At 38.0% G+C, this 19,784-nt stretch overlaps 1 long non-coding RNA gene across 1 annotated transcript in view; it reads right to left on the bottom strand.

Annotated features, from left to right (window-relative positions):
- Positions 1-10,808, bottom strand: part of LOC121659269 — a 28,194-nt gene extending 17,386 nt beyond the window's left edge. Inside the window, exon 1 of the long non-coding RNA XR_006014243.1 lies at positions 9,029-10,808. This is a non-coding gene — a long non-coding RNA (uncharacterized LOC121659269). The remainder of the gene's footprint in view (positions 1-9,028) is intronic.
- Positions 10,809-19,784: the final 8,976 nt, after the last annotated feature.

Genomic DNA, 19,784 nt, shown 5'->3' with positions numbered 1-19,784 from the left:
GGGGTAGGCAGGCATTTTCAACAGATTTCTCAGAAGGATGCTCATAAAGTAGGTGCCGCATGGGCTTTGATTCTGGACACTCCTGAATGCTGAGGAAGAGTAGATTGTCATTTTATAACACACCTATAGTAAAAAAACCCCCACTGAACATCTGCACTATTCTGGAAAGCCAGAAAACATATTATTGATAATTAATTGCAAATCTGCTTCTATTTTGAGGAGGTGATGGAATGCAGCAGCCTCATTAGCTTCCTGCCTGTGCAGCCATCAAGGAAATCAGAGCTCCTTGTGTCACTTCTGTCCCACCTACTGACAGGAGGTGATATGTGTGAAATAGTTCTCAAAATTATGGCTTCAAAGGACAGGTTTCAACAAGACCAAGCAGTGAATGTGTAAAGGAAACAGGCTCCTCCCTTGGCCTAGGTTGTGTGATATGAGTGACAATCCTGTCATTCCCTGTTAAACGCCTGAAAAATCTGACTCCAGTTTTGTGAAGTTTGTCTTGTAGTTTTGTCTGTGACCTTCCTACTTCTTAGGGCCAGACAGCAGAAGCAATTAATACTTTCCCCCCCCTTTTTTGTTAAGAGGCTGCGAACCCTTTACCAAGAAAAGTCAAAGATATTTTGGTGTTTTACTTGAAAGAATTTGTAAAGTTCTAGAAACTGCTTTTATTGTTACCCTTATTACTTCAAGGCATGTGATTTGATTATTATCTGAGAGTGACCAGGAGACTATAGCACATCCTTTTAGATTGCTTCAGCACTTACATTTTCATGCCTTTTTTCGTACTGGTCTGACACAGGTATGTCAGGGGCTAATTTCCAGTAACAGCCTCTAAATATTGTAGACCAGGGCATCTGCTCGGTAACTTAGGCAAACATTAACAGAAAAATTGAACCTAAATATTCCAGGATCACTTGAAATTCTCTACCTAGTTTATCAAGAAGTACAAAGGAGGAAGAAAATATATTAAAATTAAAAATGCAGGTCTTTTTTTTTTTTAATTTTTATGTTCCTGCTATTTGATGGTACATTATACATATTTCTCAGTAATAGAGGGTGATGCTCAATGAGCACCTTTGTGAAGAGGCCAAATTCTCTCTTAAGAAGTTGCAAACAATTTTGAATAGGGCATTGCAATGGAATGGTCTTCATGTATGCAAACTCTGCCCTTTTTGCTCTTTCTGTGATCACTTGGAGAACCAGAAGTTTTCATACATCATGGATTTGTGATTTTATATTGATTTTCTTGTTGCTTTTCATATCTTTTGTTTGTGTGTTTTTGTTTTTGTTTTTCCTGTGAACACTTCCTCTTTTCCTGTATTTCTACATCATTCCCTATAACAGTAATTTTTCTCAAAGCATTCAATAAACTAATGATTGTGCAATTCTCTGCTCATTATTTTCCCACTGCTTTTAATCAGCAAATTCATGTTGTATGAAACTACAATAAATTATATGTATTATACAAATCTGCCTGTGTGAAAAATACTTACAGACCTCAGTATTGACACAAGATGAAGAATACTTTAACATTATGCTGTAAATAATTTGTATTTGCACAGTGTATTAGTCCTACATGGGTTGTGCTTGCAAAAACAACAAAGTACAGTGTGTCTAAATTCTGATTTTCTAAAAGCAAAGCAACTCAAATAGTCAAAGAACTTTTAAGAGTAACAATTGCATCCAGTTCTGAGGCCCCCAACATAGGAAAGATGTGGAGCTACTGTACTGAGTACAGAGGAGGGCCACAATGATGATCAGAGGGCTGGAGCACCTCTTCTATGGAGATAGACTGAGAGAGCTGAGGCTGTTCAGCATGGGGAAGAGAAGGTGCCAGGGAGAGCTTATGGAAATCTTCCAGTACTCAAAGGGGTTTTACAAGAAAGAGGGAGAGGGACTGTTTACAAGGGCATGTAGTTATAGGTTAAGGCTATCACTATGTGTCCTTCAAACTGAACTGGCTTGAAACTGACGGACAGCAGGTGTGGATTAGATGTCAGAAATTCTTTTCTGTGAGGGTGGCAAGGCACTGGAACAGGTTTCCCAGAGAAGTTCTGGATGCCCCATCCCTGAAAGTGTTCAAGGCCAGGTCGGATGGGGCTCTGAGCAACTTGGTCCAGTGCAAGGTATCCCTGCCACAGCAGAGGAATTGGAACTAGATGATCTTTAAAGTCCTTTACAACTCAAGCCATGCTATGAGTCTATGATTCTGTGATTCTATGATTCTATGATTCCATGATTCCATGAAATGTGGTCTTGGAAACAATTATAGGTGTTCTTAGCTCTGCATAAAGTTAGAGTTTGATATTGTCATTGGCTTTACAGCCTTACTCAGAAGAAGCTGAGGAGTATGATACTTCTTTAGCACCCACTCTACTTTCCTATGGAAGCATTGTGGGAATCATTCTGGGGTGCTCCAAAATGCAGGGCCACTACTGTACTTTATGGCAGCCTCAGCAATCTTTTTTTCTACTCATTGTTTGGGCCCTGAGAGCGTCAAGAGGCTCTGCAGTGTCTCTGCCCTTCCTGGAGCTCTGGCTGTGGGCACTCAAACCAGCTCTGAGATGATGTGGCCAGGCTGTGTGAGCTGTGATCCCTCCACTTGGGAGCTGTGCTGGAGTTGGAGTCCGTGCCTTCAGCTGAACTGAGGATAAACCAAGGATTGTGCCTGGCCATGAACCTTGCTGATGCTTCATTTTTTGGCTTGGCAGCAGATGAGCAGGAGCAGGGCTGCAGAGGGCTGGCTCTCCAGGGGTGGTCTGACCCACCAAGCACTCCCAGCATTTGGCCCCTCAGGTACTTATGATGGTACTGCCTCTTTTGTTCAGTTAAAAGCAAATATATTTACAAGATCTTTACCCCCCTGGAATATATCTCTTCTATTTTAAAATACGGTAAATAAAAATATCTTTGATACAGGACTGTGGAGATCAAGCTTATAAGGTGAAGCAATTTCCCCATTATAACAGGAGAATGAAAATAAGCAATGTGTAAACTCCTCAAGGACAACATATAATAATACTGAATACTAAAGAGGACACTCAAGGCTACTGCTTGATAGATGGCAAAGCTGAATGAGCTCATATTAACTCTTATCTCTTAAGCAAATTTAGTGCAATGATTGGCAAAGTCCATTGTGTTGCTGGGAAAGACAGCAGATGAAATTATCTTGGATTTGTATATTAAACAGCACAATTTTTCAAAACAATAGCTCCCTGTTCTGGTAACTGAGAGGATGTATTTGCTTAGCAATTATGACTTAACCAAACAGTGAACAGTAGATTCTAAAATAAATGCACATATACAGTAAGCTGACAAACAGAAAATGGCCCGGGAACAGAAATTGTAAGGACTGTGCTCCATTCAGTCAGAGTCTCACGATTTAAATGCTAGATAAGAACTTGCCACACCTGCTTTCAAGTAACCTATTGGGCATTAAGTTTGTGGGTTCACAGGCAGTACAAGGTAGGCACAGGAGGAAGAATTCAGTCCACAAATCATTTGGAGTCCAGCTTTTCCAAGAGCACTCCTGAGCCATACTTAGATATTGCAGAGGATATAGTATGAGCTACTGTTTTACTCAAATACTGAATTTCATTTGGATTCATTTGGTTTAGGAATTGCCGCCTTCTGAACATATTTTTATAGAGAAAATAAAATCATTCATGTTCAGATCACCCAAATGTAGAGAGATAAGAAAAGAGATTGATGCTTGTCTCACTAGACTCCACTGAAAACTCACTTTTGCATATTTTACTTCTTATTTTGAATAGTTGGTAAGTACAATGGTGCTTAAGAGGTATTCAAAGATATGCACTGACTTGAGGGCTCTGTTCGGACAACATATCTTTTCATTAAGATATATTTAATGAACTTTTCACTATATTTCACTGTTCAGACTACTTGATCAAATACTTTAGTGCATACAATTTCTGTCAGCTGTTTACAAAATAAGACCCTAGCTTCCTGGGAAAATATTGCAGAATGTGAATCCTACTGTTAGTTGGTGTGATTACATTTTCTTTCACGTGTTTTGTAAATTAATACAGAAATCAGATAATAAAGAGATTCAGGCAGAGGCTTAACACAAGCCCTTCAGCTATCTGGATGATGGCTGCTGCAGAAGAACTGATAGAGGGTAGAAGAGAGCAGTTGTTGAAAGTGTGCTTTGTTTCCTTCCTAGGCTACTTGGTTTTATTATGGCATTCTTTTTTTTTAGTCAAAAGGACACAGCTTTAATATTTTTCATTAAATATCTATGGATTTTTTTTTGCCACTCCCTGCAAGAAGGGGAGTCTTTCCCTTTTGCTAATGAGAAGACATTACATTCTGTGTAATTTGATTTATATAAGAATCTCTGAGAGGTTGTAGCATTTTAGGGGGCTATGACACAAAGACCTCTTCATTGTATGTCACACATAAAAAAGTGATTGCATACATATTCATTACTTTGTATTTTTTACTTAAGAGGAAAAATTCCATCTGTCCCCCTTGCTGCAGTTTAGTTTCTGTGGTTTATATCCTCTATTTTAAGTGAATATTGAAAGCAACATGCCAACAGTATAACACTGCATAGATTGAAATGAAACTATGCTGCATAAACTAAACAAATGTAAAAGAGAGTGTTTAGAAATAGAAAAGCATTGCTGTTCTCTCCTCCCTCAAGCAATTCATGCTGACATGGTAACATCAGCTGAATCCAAGTGAAAGATTTTATGCAGGCTCCTTGGAGCACACTGTTTTTCAATTTTTGAAATGTTGAAAGGTCTGACATGGCTGTCCCCTGAGTTTCCTGATAGCTATGTTCCTGCAGAGACAATGAGGATTTTACACAAAGTTTAATACAGAGTTCAGAGAACTGCTGTGTGGCTGTGCTATAATTAGAGGAAGGGTTCACTTAAAATTAATACATGCAACAGAAGCCCTGAAGCACCAGACAGTTTGAAGGCCTCCTAAGAATGAACTTTCACTCAGCATAAAGGTAGCACTGGTAATCCCCACAGCGCCAAAACAATCACAGACAAAATGCACTTTATGTTATTGAAAAAGTACTAAAAAAATCCAGCTGTTCCATATATCTTCCTTGGCTGCCTCAGGATAAGAACCAGAGTCAAAAAAAAAAAGCCAAAAGCAACAAACCACACCTCAGTCCATTTAGTTGTATTTGGGTGAAGATTGGTACCAAAGGCCAAAATTACTTTCCTTACATCTCTGCTTTGCACCTGGAATAATTTAATAGGCCTCTGACCTTTTATTAATTTAACTTTAAAATTCAATTCCCTGATCAAAGGCATCACCCACTTCCTTTGCTTGATCAGATCATCTGTAACATTTACCCTCCGTGCTGTCTTTGACAAAATAACCAGTTATAGAAGCAAGGACCAGTACATGGTATGGCTAAGATGCTCCCTTGTCAATGTTCTTCCCGTCCCCCTCTTAGTCAAGGAATCTTGATGCCTTCCTTTCACCATGGTATAGCATTAAGAGGGAAAGTAGAAAGTGTCCTTCCTTAATTTAAATAACTTGTAGCACAATACTAAGAAAGTCTTTCTAGAAAGATGTAGGTTACAGGACAGCAGATCTGATTCTCCCACTTTCATGACAAATGTTTAGTAGGCTCTTTTCTGAAAGGGAGAGCAATTTTCACCCAAGCCTTGCCCTCAAAAGAAAGCAGTTGCCATAATCATGTTTTTGAAGCAGGACAATCCCTTTGCTGTGTCTTAGAAATGCTCTGAGAAGACCGACATCTCCTTCTGATAGATGCTTGTGGGACACCAAGTCAATCTAAGCACTGAACTACTTAGCTATGCTAAGATTGTCTTAACCTGGTCACATAAAAAAGGGAGAACTCTATGCACCAGAGAGACTTGGAGTTAAAAAAATGAAACAAAATGTGTTTATTGATTGAAGACTAAGCAGCTGCCCTTTGAGTGGAGGAAGAAGAAAGGAATTCAAATTGCAGTTTTGAATCTGGTGCTTACCTTTGATATAAAAGCACATGTCCTGTTTCTGGATTTTATTCAAAACCTCTGTCCACATGAAACAATTTCAGGGGTGAAAACCCTGCAACCACAATTACATACGAAGAAACCAGGCTCCATCCCCAGCACTGATCCAAATCCAGCAAAAGCTCTTCTGCCTTTTATTCCTCTGACATAAACTAAGAAAACAAACAATCAGAAGTTCACAGGAGCTGTGGGAACAGTCAGTTTGGTGGGATGAGCTTTTCACACCCTCAGTCAATACAGCTGTCTGGGCTGGCACAGCCTCCCTTTCTGCTCTCGATAGGCAAGATAATGTGAGCAATGGCTCAGGACACAAAGCAGCGAGAACTGAACGGGCACAAGAAACAGTAGTGAAGTTTTTATAAAAATATGAAAGGAAAATAAGATGAAGGGAAGAACCGGCCATAGTGGGGAGTACTTCTGGTCATGCTTAAGTGCCAACATACAGTGTTGTCCTGTGCACTAAGAGCCAAATGGAAAAGGAGGAAGTCACATTGTCATTCTGCCTCCAGGCAAACAGGATTTAGGAAATCAGTGAAATTCAGATGCAAGAAAAATCCATTTCATGGTGTCCGCTACATGCATCAGAGATTAGGAAGGGAAGAGAGAAAGATAGAAATCCAGACTGACACTTTGAAAATTTATTTGGGCCATGCAGGCCGTGTGAGGAGAGCTAAATGTTATCTTTAGCTAGAATGGCTGTGCAAGCTTAGCCTGAGCAGTAATTTCCAAACAGTGATCCATTGGCTGTCCAACCATCACAGACAGACACCTGCACATACACACACACTTGACAGTGAACATGAAAATAATTCAAAACAGGGAGCTGAAAACTGCCAGATCATCCTAAATCCTAAAGCTGTTCAAGAAGAAGCTGTTCAAGTGCAAACTGTGAATTTCTGTGATTGGAACAATGATCATGGCCAGCAATCCTGACATCCGCATTCTCTCATGCTACAGTGGGAAAAGAAGATACTGCATTTGAGCAGTGTGACTGGGATAAATGAGAAGTGACATGCTCTAGAGAATGTATGCATGTATAGACAAGGTCATCAGAGCACTCCTGCTTATCCTTCCTCAGCACCTTGCCCCCAACAAAATTGTCTGACCCCATATTCAAAAATGGTGAAAGGAATGTGCCTATATACAGCAGCACTAACTTAACTTTGAAGCAGAGTACAATGGTATTTTGAATGCTATTGTAAGACTAAAATAAGCATAAAATAACTCAGGAGCCAGCTAAAAATGTCTGGTGAATTCAAACTTTTATGCTCCTTTATGCTTTTATATATCACTAATTCCTGGGTTTAAAAAGGTGCTCCCCACATATATGTTGTAATATTGTCATATTAGATTATTATACTCTTACAATTACGCATTATATTGTAATTACAAATTATTATATTACGAGTAAGCTATACATGTACCCTTAGCATCTAGGACAGGCTGGATATGCTACTCACACAAATTCATTTGCCTTTCCCTGCATTTGTTCTGCATTTGACTGTATACAAGGCAAGATTTTTTTATAAAGTAAAAACCAACAGTAGAAAATGAATAAACAAACAAAAAGACTAGGTTCTATACTTTAGGTGCAAAAGTAATACCATTTTCATTAATTCCTGCATATTAAAATTTTCTTTTCTTTTCCATTTCTCTTTCCTTTCTCCTCTCCTCTTGCAAACATTTGGCTGATGTTGGTAAACTTCAAGGAAAAGCCCAAGTGTCATACTATTATATTTTAATATATTTCAAGACTCACCTCCTATAACACACAAATATTACGTTCATACCATGATATTTGCATTTGCAATACCCTTAAATGCCAAAGCTTCATTAAACATGATTCTGCAAATGTTGCCCAGCTTTTCCCAAAGCCAAGAACAAGTCTAGGCATATACTTAAAACTAACAAAACTAATGAGGTTATACATAGAAGAGTTAACCTTCATTGATGTAAAAGAGCATAGAAGGATTCAAAATGCTATCTGAATATTAACAAATTTATTAGTAGTCTCTGGAGAGAACTCAGATTTCTTGCAAAGATAAGGGTCACTCTCAGAAACAAAGGTTCTGAGAAAAAAATCTGCAATATTGAGGATGAGCTTGGGAAATGCTGAACCTGGGGTGTCTGACTCGGTCATACCATTTGCTGTCTCCATCTAATCACATTTCAGAAGGTCAAGGTCCCTTGTACAGCACCTGAAACAGAAAGTATTTGTGGCCACACCTGGCCATGAAATTCCCTGGTCAACACACTTTCAAAGGGATTGTGACTCTCCTTAGTTTGAGTTCAACCTCTTACATCTCAGTGAAAAGTGATTCTCCGGTTTGAGAAATGAAGACTTCCTTACTCAGAAAGGTTCTCTAGACCATCCAAATGTAACCTCTGCAGTCAGGATCTGAACAGAGGGCACCACTAGCCACTATCCTCACTGCTTGAATTCACAAAACTTAGTTTTAAGTTAAGTGACAAATAGCTTTGCTCTCAACCCAATCTGTGTCAATAGCTTAAAAATTAGAAGAGCCTCCAAGGAAAAACAAGAATGTATTTGGAAACCAAATGCTCAGAAGACACTAGAGGCTAGGGATCTTTCTTCATACATGATTGTTGAAATTACAGCACACTTAAGTAACAGCTGGTATCACTTTTTCCACCTGTGCTTTGTATTAGAATAGAAAGCTCTCTCCACCAGCAAATAAAATACACTCTCAGTCTTCATCTGTTGCTGCTGCTGGCTGACAGAGAACATCCTGCAGCCACACTGCTGAACACTCTCACCATCAACAACAGGGACACATCCAGACTTCCATTTGGAAGTTATCTGTTGATGATGTTGGTGCTCAAACTATACCCAGAAGTGACATAACAGCTAAGGCACAGACTCAGACTGGCAGGGAATCTGAGACGTTTATTCAAAGAAACGAGCTGGTTTTATACACCTCTTCAAGACCCAGTATTTCCTTATATGGTATTTTTCACTAAGTGGCCTATCTCACATTGCCATGTCAGTAACACACCTCTCAGTGGTCCTGTATGGGAGGGAGCACTCGCTGTTCACCCGTCCGGCAGCTTCTGGCAGGCTCCTATCCGCAGGGCTCTGCTGTATGGCATCTCCTCCCTCCAGGGTCAGGTGGAGACAAGCTTCTCTGTGCTGCCATGGTGTTCTGCAGGTGTGTCTCACAGCCCCCAGCTCAATTCCATTCTACCTCTCCCCACACAGAAACTGTTGAAACATGAAAGGCGCATTAGCATTGGCTAAAACTGTGCCAGGTCTGTCCTATGACATCAACAGCATAGGTTAGCAGCAGAAGCACCTAGAAATATTCCCTAAAATAATTTATTTTACTTACACAGCAAAGCCTTCAAGGGTAATTTGGAAATGAGAGATTTCAGTATTTCTCCACTGTCTGTAGAGAGGGTGCAGGAAAACAAGGCTTAGTGAGGTGTCTATTGTAAAGAATTATGGATCCAGGCTTGGCTGCCTACTTTGGGACAGGAGGCAGCAGATCAGGATATTACAGTGCATGTGGGGCTTCTTGAGATGAAACACCAAAGGCATTTTGCTGGTCCAGACTGAAGATTTTTTTACTTCTGTCTATACTTAGAGTGGCCCAAGTCACAACAGGCCCAGGCACACCACACACTCAGATTCAGTTCATGACTGTGCTTTGTCAGATTCAGAAACTACCTTCTACCAGTGATTGGATTTGGCAGATGTTTTCTGAAACTCTGTCACATGCCGAACACGCCAACCCTGCTGGCAGGTGCTGTTTTCCCTCCAGGACAGGTTTTGCAGCCTATGCAGAGCTTTGTGCCAAAGCAGACAGCCTGCAGTCCTGTGACTGCAGCAGAGATGTGCCTCAGGGGAGCCACAGGTAAGATGCTTTCCACCCCAGTCTTATCCATTTATTTTACTAGACAAATGGATTAACTAACTCTGAAGTACTAAAGGTCTCCTTGGGTAGCAAATTGCCCTTAGCTTCACTGGTTTCTATGAGAACTGACATTGCTCAGAAACTCCCCAGTTTTGCTCAGCACCTTGCAGCACTGTGTCCTAAAGGATTATCATGGGTGTGAACTGAATACAAACAAAGCAAGACCCATGACATTATGAAAATTCTATCAGAGATATGTCTTTTAAAGGTGTGACAGAAACAAATTCAATCCATTACAAAATGTGAGACAAAATTAGACAGCTTGTCTTGACATTCACTTCTGTCAGAAAGATCAAACATGGGAAGAATAAATCTGTAGCTCATATTAACTAAGCTATGAGCATTTTGTTAATTAAAGAGACATATATGACCTTCCTCAGAGCCACATTGTCTGGTCTTGAACACCTCCAGGGATGGAGAATCCACAAACTCTTTGGGCAAATTATTCCAGTGCCTCACTACCCTTATATTACAGATTTTATTCCTAATATCTAATCAAAATCTACCCCCCTTCATCTTAGGGCCATTCCCCCTTGTCCTACCACTACAAGCCCTTGTAAAAAGTCCCTCTCCAGCCTTCTTGCAAGCTCCCTTTAGGTGCCACAAGGCTGCATCGTAAGATTCTCCCAGAAATTTCCCTCTGCCTCTGACTGACAGAGACTCATCTACATAGCAAGATCTCATATAACTATGTTTTTATTCCTTTCACAAGGTAAAACAGGACAGTTACTAGTGTAGTCTGAAGAATTATAAATAATATAATAATAGCTTGAGGCAGTTCCCAATTTATTAGAGAATAAAAATAATTTTCAGGCTAATTTCTGAGGCAAAAAGCCTCAGAGTTTATTAGAGAAGGATAGGATTAGTACTGGTAAATTATCAAGAAGCAACCTCAAGCTATTACTAGGATGAAATTTTAATTAAATAATCAATTTCAAAGACATTAAGAAGACTTGCAAAAATGAGTCATCAGATTAGAAGGGAAAAGCTTAACACTTAGTTAAAAATCTAAGCCTATTTTTTGGCTTATTTTCTGTTGTGTATTTTCTGAGTGTATTTTCCTTTGCTTTCATTCTCTTTATTCCATTCTCATTTCTCCACTCCTCAACTTCAGCCAAGCCCTTGCTGCCTCAGGAAAATGCAATATATTTGGAATGGGTTATTCACAGAAAGTACTTTGTTCTAAACCTTCTCCTAAAGCTGTCTGCTTTCACCAGTATTCACGCAAAGAATCAGGGCAACAAGGTTTTCTAGTTCCTTCATAACACCATTTTTAGATATGTAAAATGAAAATTATATGAATATTCCTTCATTATTTATCAGCTGAGCTGGGACAGAAAGGCTAGATGATTTCCAAATAAGACAAAATACTGCCAACAAAGGAACACATCCACAAAGCACTGGTCACCTGTAGATCTCACAGTGCTGTAAAAAGAAAAATGAATATTATTAGTCTCAAACACCAGGCCAAAGCTGGAAGAACAAAGTGGGAACGGGGCTTTTTAAAAGTCATGCTGAACACTAGTGACAGCATCAGGAACAGGGTACTTGACTAAATCATCAGGCTAATTCTTCAGGTCCCATAACAAATGGCTTCTCCTGGCAAAAGTGCTACTTGCTTGGTAGAAAGGCTTAATAAAGGCCAATATTAATTTTATCTTCTCAAAAGAATGTAAAAAAATTGAAGAATGTGGCACCAAACATACATGTGTTACTTATTATTACATATTTCTCTCTTTCCCAAATATTTTGAGTATTCTAGATGAAAGGAGATGAAAGATCAGGAAATACCTTAACACTGGAAGCACAGGTTACAGCCAAGTAATGAGAAATTTCAGTGTCTCATAGGTATGAGATACTATGTACTGAGTACATGCATTACACAAAGGTGGCATTACAGTGAAACATCACCCTTTCTTTAATCCTCTCTCACTCAGCTCTCCCTCCAAATATTTCTTCAGGAAAAGCTGGTATTGGTGTGCAACAATATCTGTACAACCTTCTTGTTTTGACTGTCCTGGACAATTCAGTTAAATATTACTGATGATGCACTTAAACAGAAATAAATACAGTTTATTTCTGGAATAAGTTATACTTATGTTTTGAATGTTTATTTGCCTTTTTGCCCATTTTCAATTTTTAATCATGTGCAATGACACACTATTTTGAAAGGTTCTGCTAAACTAAATTTATTCCCTTCTCTGCATTCCATTAAATGAAAAATACTAAGAGATTTCTTGAAACTTTTTTTGAAAAAATTAGTATGTTTTGCCTGTGAAATTATATTAACTAAGGTGCCCAAAGATTTTTAATGCCCCAATGTTGTTTGAACTCCTAAATAGCTCCTGTAATTTATATCATGGATACTTTTGCTTATTTGGATAAAAAGTTATAAACTAGTTATGCTTTTTAAAATTATTATAAATTAATAGGAAAAAGGTCATATAAATAATGTTATAAATTATGAGGCAAAAATATAATAAATTAATGGAGTATTAGCAAAACATTACATAAAATGCTCTAGGTATGGCATAATTTTGTAATTAATACTGCTGGCATTCCACTTAACCAGGGCAATTTAATGCAATATATCTATGTTAAGTGCTAAATAGATTGCTGAGATTTGTACAGACTATAGTTTGAGACATTAATTGATTGCCAGAAGAAATGAATTAATGAATAAAAATGTTATTGCAGTCACCCTTGGAATGGTGTTGGAGCACTTGTTCTCGATCACAGCTGCCTTTCAGTTTGCATTGGTTTCTAGTTCCATTCTGTACCTTCCTGGCCTAAGTCAGTTATGCAGCCATTGGTGGTGCTGGCTCCATTTTGCCTGAGGGCACCCACAGGAACTGTTCTGGAAGTGGATATAAGAGCACCTAGATCCTAGCTGCCTTTTTGGAAGGGTCTCAGGCCTTTCTCCTCTTCCACCCTTGGACCAGCAAAGAACTGGCATGTCCTGGGAGCTCTGGAGTTGCTGAATTTGTGTGGGTTGCTTGGTGCTGCTGAAGTCTGGCTGCTGCCCTGCACACCACTCACCCTGGGCACATGCAGTAGCTCAGCCTTGCACACACGCATTGCATTTGGTGCTCCCAGTGTACACAACTGTTTTCTTGCTCCTCTGCTGAACAGCAGTGAGCCCAATGCTTCCAACAGGTAACCAAGTTATTGTCTGTATAAAAGTCCATTGCCTCATGAGCGTGCCATTTACACTGGTATTTATTGTTATAAAGCCACAGCTGCTCTACACATGTGCAGTGGATTTATCATATGGGACAAGATAACCTGCAGTATGCACTTCTCTCCTCTGTCAGACTGGGAAGTTACAAAATGTGCCACAGCTCCAGACTGAGCTTCTTCTGAACTCAGTAACAAAACCTGCAGGGATTGTATACCCATCAAAATTATTTAAACACATTTAAAACAAAAGAAAGTAAACTGAAGCACTTGGCTAACATTAAGGTGAATAAAGGGCTTTAAGGGATGCAAAGAATTAAATGCATCTCTGCATCTATATAAAAAGTCTATGGGAATAAGTATCCATGTGTGCATAAAGCTACTCTATAGTTACATCTTAAAAACAAATTCATTTAAGAGCTCTATGAGGAAATCAACTTTGGTTACCCCACATACAACCAATGAATGTCTGCTTATGGTATGGAAAAGAGAGCAACGTCCTAAGGATGTCTGAAAACACAGTACCCAACAACCAAGCCATTCATAAGCTATGCTAGGAAAGAGAAACGTACTGGAAAATGCAGTAAAGCCTCATTTCATACAAACTGCTTCTTGTGCAATACTCCTGTTCTTGAGCAATAGTTCTGACAGTAACAAGCAATCCACAGTATCCATTTAGCAATTTGAGCAAAGAAGACATAAAAGGAAATGGAAGTAGTCACATAAAATCATGTTTTTTCCAAAGTCTTTCAACTGCAAACTTCTAAGGTGATTTTCCCAGTTTTAAACCATGCTTTTTCTTCACTCTCCATGGCACAAGCCTTGGCTGAACCCAGCTAACTCAGGATTCCTTAGTGTGTGCACTCAATAACTTGCCCAACCATTGTTATTTTCACAAAGGGAACACCAGCTAGATAGTAGCAGTACTTCCTGCTATTTTTGCTGTTCTTTCACTCTTCTGACAGTTCATGTCTCAACCTTATCCTACTCCCTTTAATCTGCTTCCTTAGATCCTCACCACCCCATACTCTGTCAGACTTTCTGAATTTCATTGTGCAATTTCTTGTCCGTAATGTATTTATCTGATTTCCTATCTTGTAAGTCTTGTTCACACATTAAATGCCATCTGAGAATTCAGGCATGCTCAGAACTTTGCTCTTACTGGCAGGTTAATACCTATTCAGAAATTTTAAAATATCAAACAATACTTTGGTTTTAAGATACTCGGAGTTCAGTGTCATTTTTCATCCTGCACTTGAAACTGGATTTGTCAGTCAGCAAAGTGTTAGAGTACAACCTCTTACTTTACATATTGGACTCATAGGATTTAGTTTTGTGGCTAAACACCTGGATGCCATGTTGTAGTCCAGTGCTGAGGTTACCCTCCATGCCTGTACACCACTCTCAGTTTACATTGCTGAATGCCCCTTTTCCACCAAAGAAAATGAAAGCTATTGAGTTTTTCTTGAAAATCTGCTCTTTAACTCCAGCAGTCCCTCCCTTTTGCTTCTCACTGAATCAATCGTAGCTATTAGAAAACTTAGAAAATCTTAAGTGAGGAGTAACTGTGCAGTAAGCAGGAGGCAGTAAGCATGGGAGTTGGCACAGGGTAGGGAGATAGGAATGCCAACTGCAGGAAGAATATATGTCATAAAGCCTGTGAATTATAGGAGAAGGGCATGAACCAGAAAAGCAAGAAAAAGGCAAGTTCTTCAGTCACCTCAAATAGTTGCTGCAGTTCTAGAGGAAGTGATTCTGTGACAACCCTTTCCTCACATGATCAGCACATGCAATTTGCAGCATTCCCTGAGGACCTCAGGGCCCCTCATTTCTTTCTCATTTAAGGGAACTGCACTATTTACATGTCATCCTCTCAACAGCCGAGATGGCATAATTATAGTATCTGGTGATAAAAGAATTCTTCTGGTAATATCTTTTTTTTGTCCCACTTTAGGGAAAAAAAGGTATTGGTTAGATTACCATTATTCTTGTGCAGTTGCATCTAAAGCTAAGCTTTAACTGCTCTACATAGAAAACAGAAACATCAGGCACCTCCAGAAGAAAGCTCTGAGATTTTAGATTATGAAGACAGCTTGTTTTAGCAGCATCTAGATAAGCATGTGCCAGTGACAGGGTACCCTCTGTGCTCTGCACACAAATTGTTGTAAGCAACTGTCTTTGCCTGAAAAACACACTTTTGACAACTGAATAAATCAGACAGCCAGATCATAATAGATATGGAATATTACTCCTGTTTTACACATGGGGGACTAAGGCAATTGCCTGAGGCCAGCAAGTTACTGTAACGCAGCTGGGAACTGAATCTTGTATCTTGAGTCCCATAAAAATGCAAAAAAAAAAAATTACCGTTCCTCTAAGAATCTCACCAAAAGATATTACGTAGCTATTTTTCTGCCTCTGTGGTGCAATAAAATATGCACCTGTAAAGATGGAGGGGGGGGGGGGGGAAGGCTTATGGGAAACATTTATGAATAGCATAGTATCTCTATAATGTCATGATTTGGGGCTAATAATAAAAAAACCCCCCAACTTTTCAGAACTAGACTCAAAATTTTCCACATATCTTACACTAATATGTGTCTGGTAGCCTTAGATTCACATTACATACTGAGATTATTGACACTAAATGTTCAATTCATGTCTTTTCTCATTTAAAATGCTTTTCAGCTGTTGCTGTCATGCTTTTATGTACAAAGCATGTGAAGTATTCTTATCACCCATATGCTGGCTTCTCTAGTATTTTAATAGATTTTGGAAAACCTGTTTAGGGCCTAAACCAAAGCTCAAAAATCACAAATATGCCCTAATATTCTAATGTTCTCTACATGCTACAGGTTAAAATTTTATGAAATCTCAACTAAAGAAAATATTGAGTGCATAGGGTTGAGCACACAAATTCTGTATCATATGATAGTCTTATCTTGTAGGTTTCAAGCACTGGCAGAAAAAAAAGGAACAAAATCCCCTATATTTTGCATTCTCTGCTTGTTCACTTTCTTGTCATAGGTTTCTTAACTGAAGGATGAATATTGGCTGAGGAAAAAACTTTTAAAATCCTGCTAAGTATAAAAAATTTGCAAGCTAGACCTAAGGGGTTTTCTATGTATTTCAATCAATCTTAAATATTTAAATTTTTATATATTTTTCATCAATACAGACTTGGCACAGGAATGTACTTAAGATTCCAAATTATAAAAAGAGATCTAAGTACCTGTGAACATAGAGTCGTATCATTTGGCAAATATGTAGAGGACAATATAAATATAATTGAAAAGAGCACATTTTTTTCAGTATCATGAGGTGTTTACATGTTTCCTGAACAGATTTGGTTGTACAACATTTGGTAGCATATTACCATGGAGAAAGTTTGTTTAAGCATTACATTTTCAGACAGATAAAAGTATGAATTGATCTGCATATAATTATCAACAACCCCTTTTTATCCCCCCATACTCCTCTGTATTACACATATTCAAGGTGCATTATGGGATGTTCAATCCCTCTTTCCTTCCTGATACAAATAAAAGAAACAATATAGGTCCCTATAATGAACAAAAAAGTATTTAAACTCAGGAGAACACACTTGCTAAATAGTAAGTTGTTAAAACTGATAGCCTGATCATTAGGTTTTGTAGATTTGTCAAAAAGCCTTTGGATGAATAAGAAATATGGTTGAAAACATTTCACTCTAAGAAAGAATTTGCTACTTCGCAACACATGAATGGTCTCACATTGCTTGTTTAATGCTGTGTTCCAATGAAGACCTAACATATTTCTACTCCCACTGAATTAATTCAATCCAGTTTCTCACCTCAGATGTAGCTGAAGATAGTTTAAGCCATGTTTTATTTTACACCAAAATCTCCTAGGAGTGATTCCACAGTCACTTACCTAGCTTTACCATAAGTGGTAACTAGCAGTGATCAGTCCAGAAAGTTCTGACATAATGATTAAAGAATTTATTTACTCTTTTCATGAATTAGGATTAGTCACAGGCCAATTTGCAGAACTGCATGAATTCTGGAAAAATACTTTATGAGATTTATCATGAAATAAAGTTGCAGGTGAATTTCAATATATAAACATTAATGGGTATATAGGGGAAAAGAGTCATTAACTAGTGCAAAGTTCCCCACTGCTAAACTGAAATTTGTGGGGTTATAAAGCAAATTATATATTTATTTAATTAAAATCTTCTGTACTGGATCCCCTGGAAGCCCTCTGATTAATGCTCTGGTTCTCTCCTTCTTTACATCTATAATCTATATTCAAAGGCCCCTAACACCACAGAGTCTCTCTTCTAAGCTTCACAACCTGCTGCAATCAAACTGATCATCTGTAGTACCAGGCTGAAGAAGCTACACAGAGGTAGCCTGAACCTTTCTGCAACACGTGGGGTCTATCTCCAGACTTTGGGGTTTAGTTTTCATGACAGATAAGCAGCAACCTCACAATCCTTTAAAATCTTTAAGAATAAATGGCATTAGTTTAGCACAGCATGAGTGCTAAACTCATGCCTATGATGGTCCAGAGTTTAAAGCCAGCAACCTTCAACCTTACAGAAAGAAGAAAACGAAAATATTAATTAGTTGCCACTAAATCAGTTTCTTGCGTTCCAATATGAATATCCTTAATTTCAGAAACAGATGAAGACATTTCTGATTTTCACATGTAAGTCAAAACAATGTCTTGCAAAATACCTAAAGCATTGCATGAAAGAGAACTCACATTTATTTTCAAAAATACTTTTGATTGCTGACAAACAGTTGTTTAGAGAGTTTTTGAGGCAAAAGTTGCACCTGGACTACCCTGCTTATGAAGTCTGATCAATGCTATTGTGACTTTGTACCTATTATACTCTCAATTTCTACACTATCCTGTAGCAGTACATTTGATAATTTTACTATATTGAGTGAAAAAACCCCAATTTCCTAATCTTTGTCGAAATACATTATCTGAAAATTTAATTAGATGACCTTTCTTTGGCATAAGGAATAGAAAATTGTTATTGTTCACTATTAATTTTCCTTATGCCCTTCAATGATTTTAGTCCGCCAGCGCCTTCTAAAGAACAATTTTTCTTGAAGGTGAGCATTCTTAATTTACATTTTCCTTGGTTTAACTCTCTCTCACTATGATTTCTATAATCTTTCCATGTCTCTTTTCAGTTCTTTTTTTAAAAAGGGGATAAGTAACCAGTACTCCAGATGCAAGCATGATGCACATTTCTACAATGGTATAGTGATATTTTCAACTTTCTTTCCTAGTAATATATTTGTTCTTTACTATCTTTGAGATTAATTTTTTTTAATAGTACTAACCAAATGGATAGCCAAATCTATTTGAAGCAGTAGGAGACCACTATAACATAGTACAGCTTTGTGCATGTACAGTATGTACTGATAAAGATTGGTCAACATTGTTTTCCAGCTCTTTTATCACCCAATTTGTTACTCTACTCTGTAATTACTATTACACAATTAGGGTTTTAATTTTGATTATCTTCAGAAATTGTTTAGCACTAGCACATATATTTTTAAATGACTTTCTGAACAGCACAAGTACCACAACAGGCTTCTTTGTTACTTAACAAATACCTGCCTGTTGCTATGAAAGTTTAGTATTTCTATTATCTGTTTCTTAACTTTTAATGCAAGTAATCTATTGAAAGTTCTTCCCTCTACTTATGTACCAATTTAGTATCTTTTGAAGGCCAAGTACCTCGCTGGAAGCTTTATTATCCTTGACCACACTTCTAATTATACTTTCAAAAATGTAATGGATTTGTGGTGCCTGAGTTTGCTTTGGAAAAGCTACACTGATACTGCTCAATACATCTATCTTAAATGTCTATTCTTCCTATTTTTTAAAATCAAGGATGAATTTCAGACTTGTTTACAGTTCCAAGCAGCTCTCCTAGAAGTATTCTTAATATTGATACCACATTTGTCCCCTTTCCTTTATGTGCCTACCCTTAACTTAAACAACAAAGTATTCACATTGTTAAGAATTTCATACTTGAGTTCCTTGAAAACCCTCGAATGAGTAAAATTTAGAGTGGGTGATTTATTGCTGTTTTATTGATCCAGTCAAAAGATCACTTTTATGACACTTCAACATAGGATATTTCTTGATTAATTAATTTCTTGATTAGGATATTTCTTGAGCAATGGATACTGGATCCAGCATGAAAAATTCTAACTTCTTCTGTAATAAACATAGATACAAAACACTTTCAACTTCTCTACTACTGCTTTATCGAACATCCAAGGGATCTTTTGCTGCTCTGCTATCTGCCAGCACTACTAGCACACTAGCAGCTTTCTGTCTCCTTGTGACATGTTTTAGAAATATGCATTAATGAAGACTTTAGTATACAGGTCTTAGAAATTGTTGTTTGGGTATTTTTTCCTTACTATTGTATTATGTCTTGCCTCCTATTTACTTCTGGGGGATGGACGGGGGAAGCTGAATTATTATTTTATTATTTTAGGTCTAGGAAGTTGTTCCTTCAAGTTTGGTAGGGGATTTTTTTTTAGCTTTAGAATTAATGCCAGAACTTTAGTTATTTTCTGGTTTGATCCTTTGGACAGAATCTGCATTTTAAAGATATCTTTTATTTCTAGCACTTTTCTTTATT

This window comes from Corvus kubaryi, unplaced genomic scaffold (assembly GCF_017639235.1).
Source record: "Corvus kubaryi isolate FWS band 111438036 unplaced genomic scaffold, C.kubaryi_AGA036_p1.0 split3-73, whole genome shotgun sequence".
Classification (NCBI taxonomy): domain Eukaryota; kingdom Metazoa; phylum Chordata; class Aves; order Passeriformes; family Corvidae; genus Corvus; species Corvus kubaryi.
Note: the sequence above shows the minus strand (reverse complement) of the source record. Positions and strands in the feature narration are given on the sequence as shown.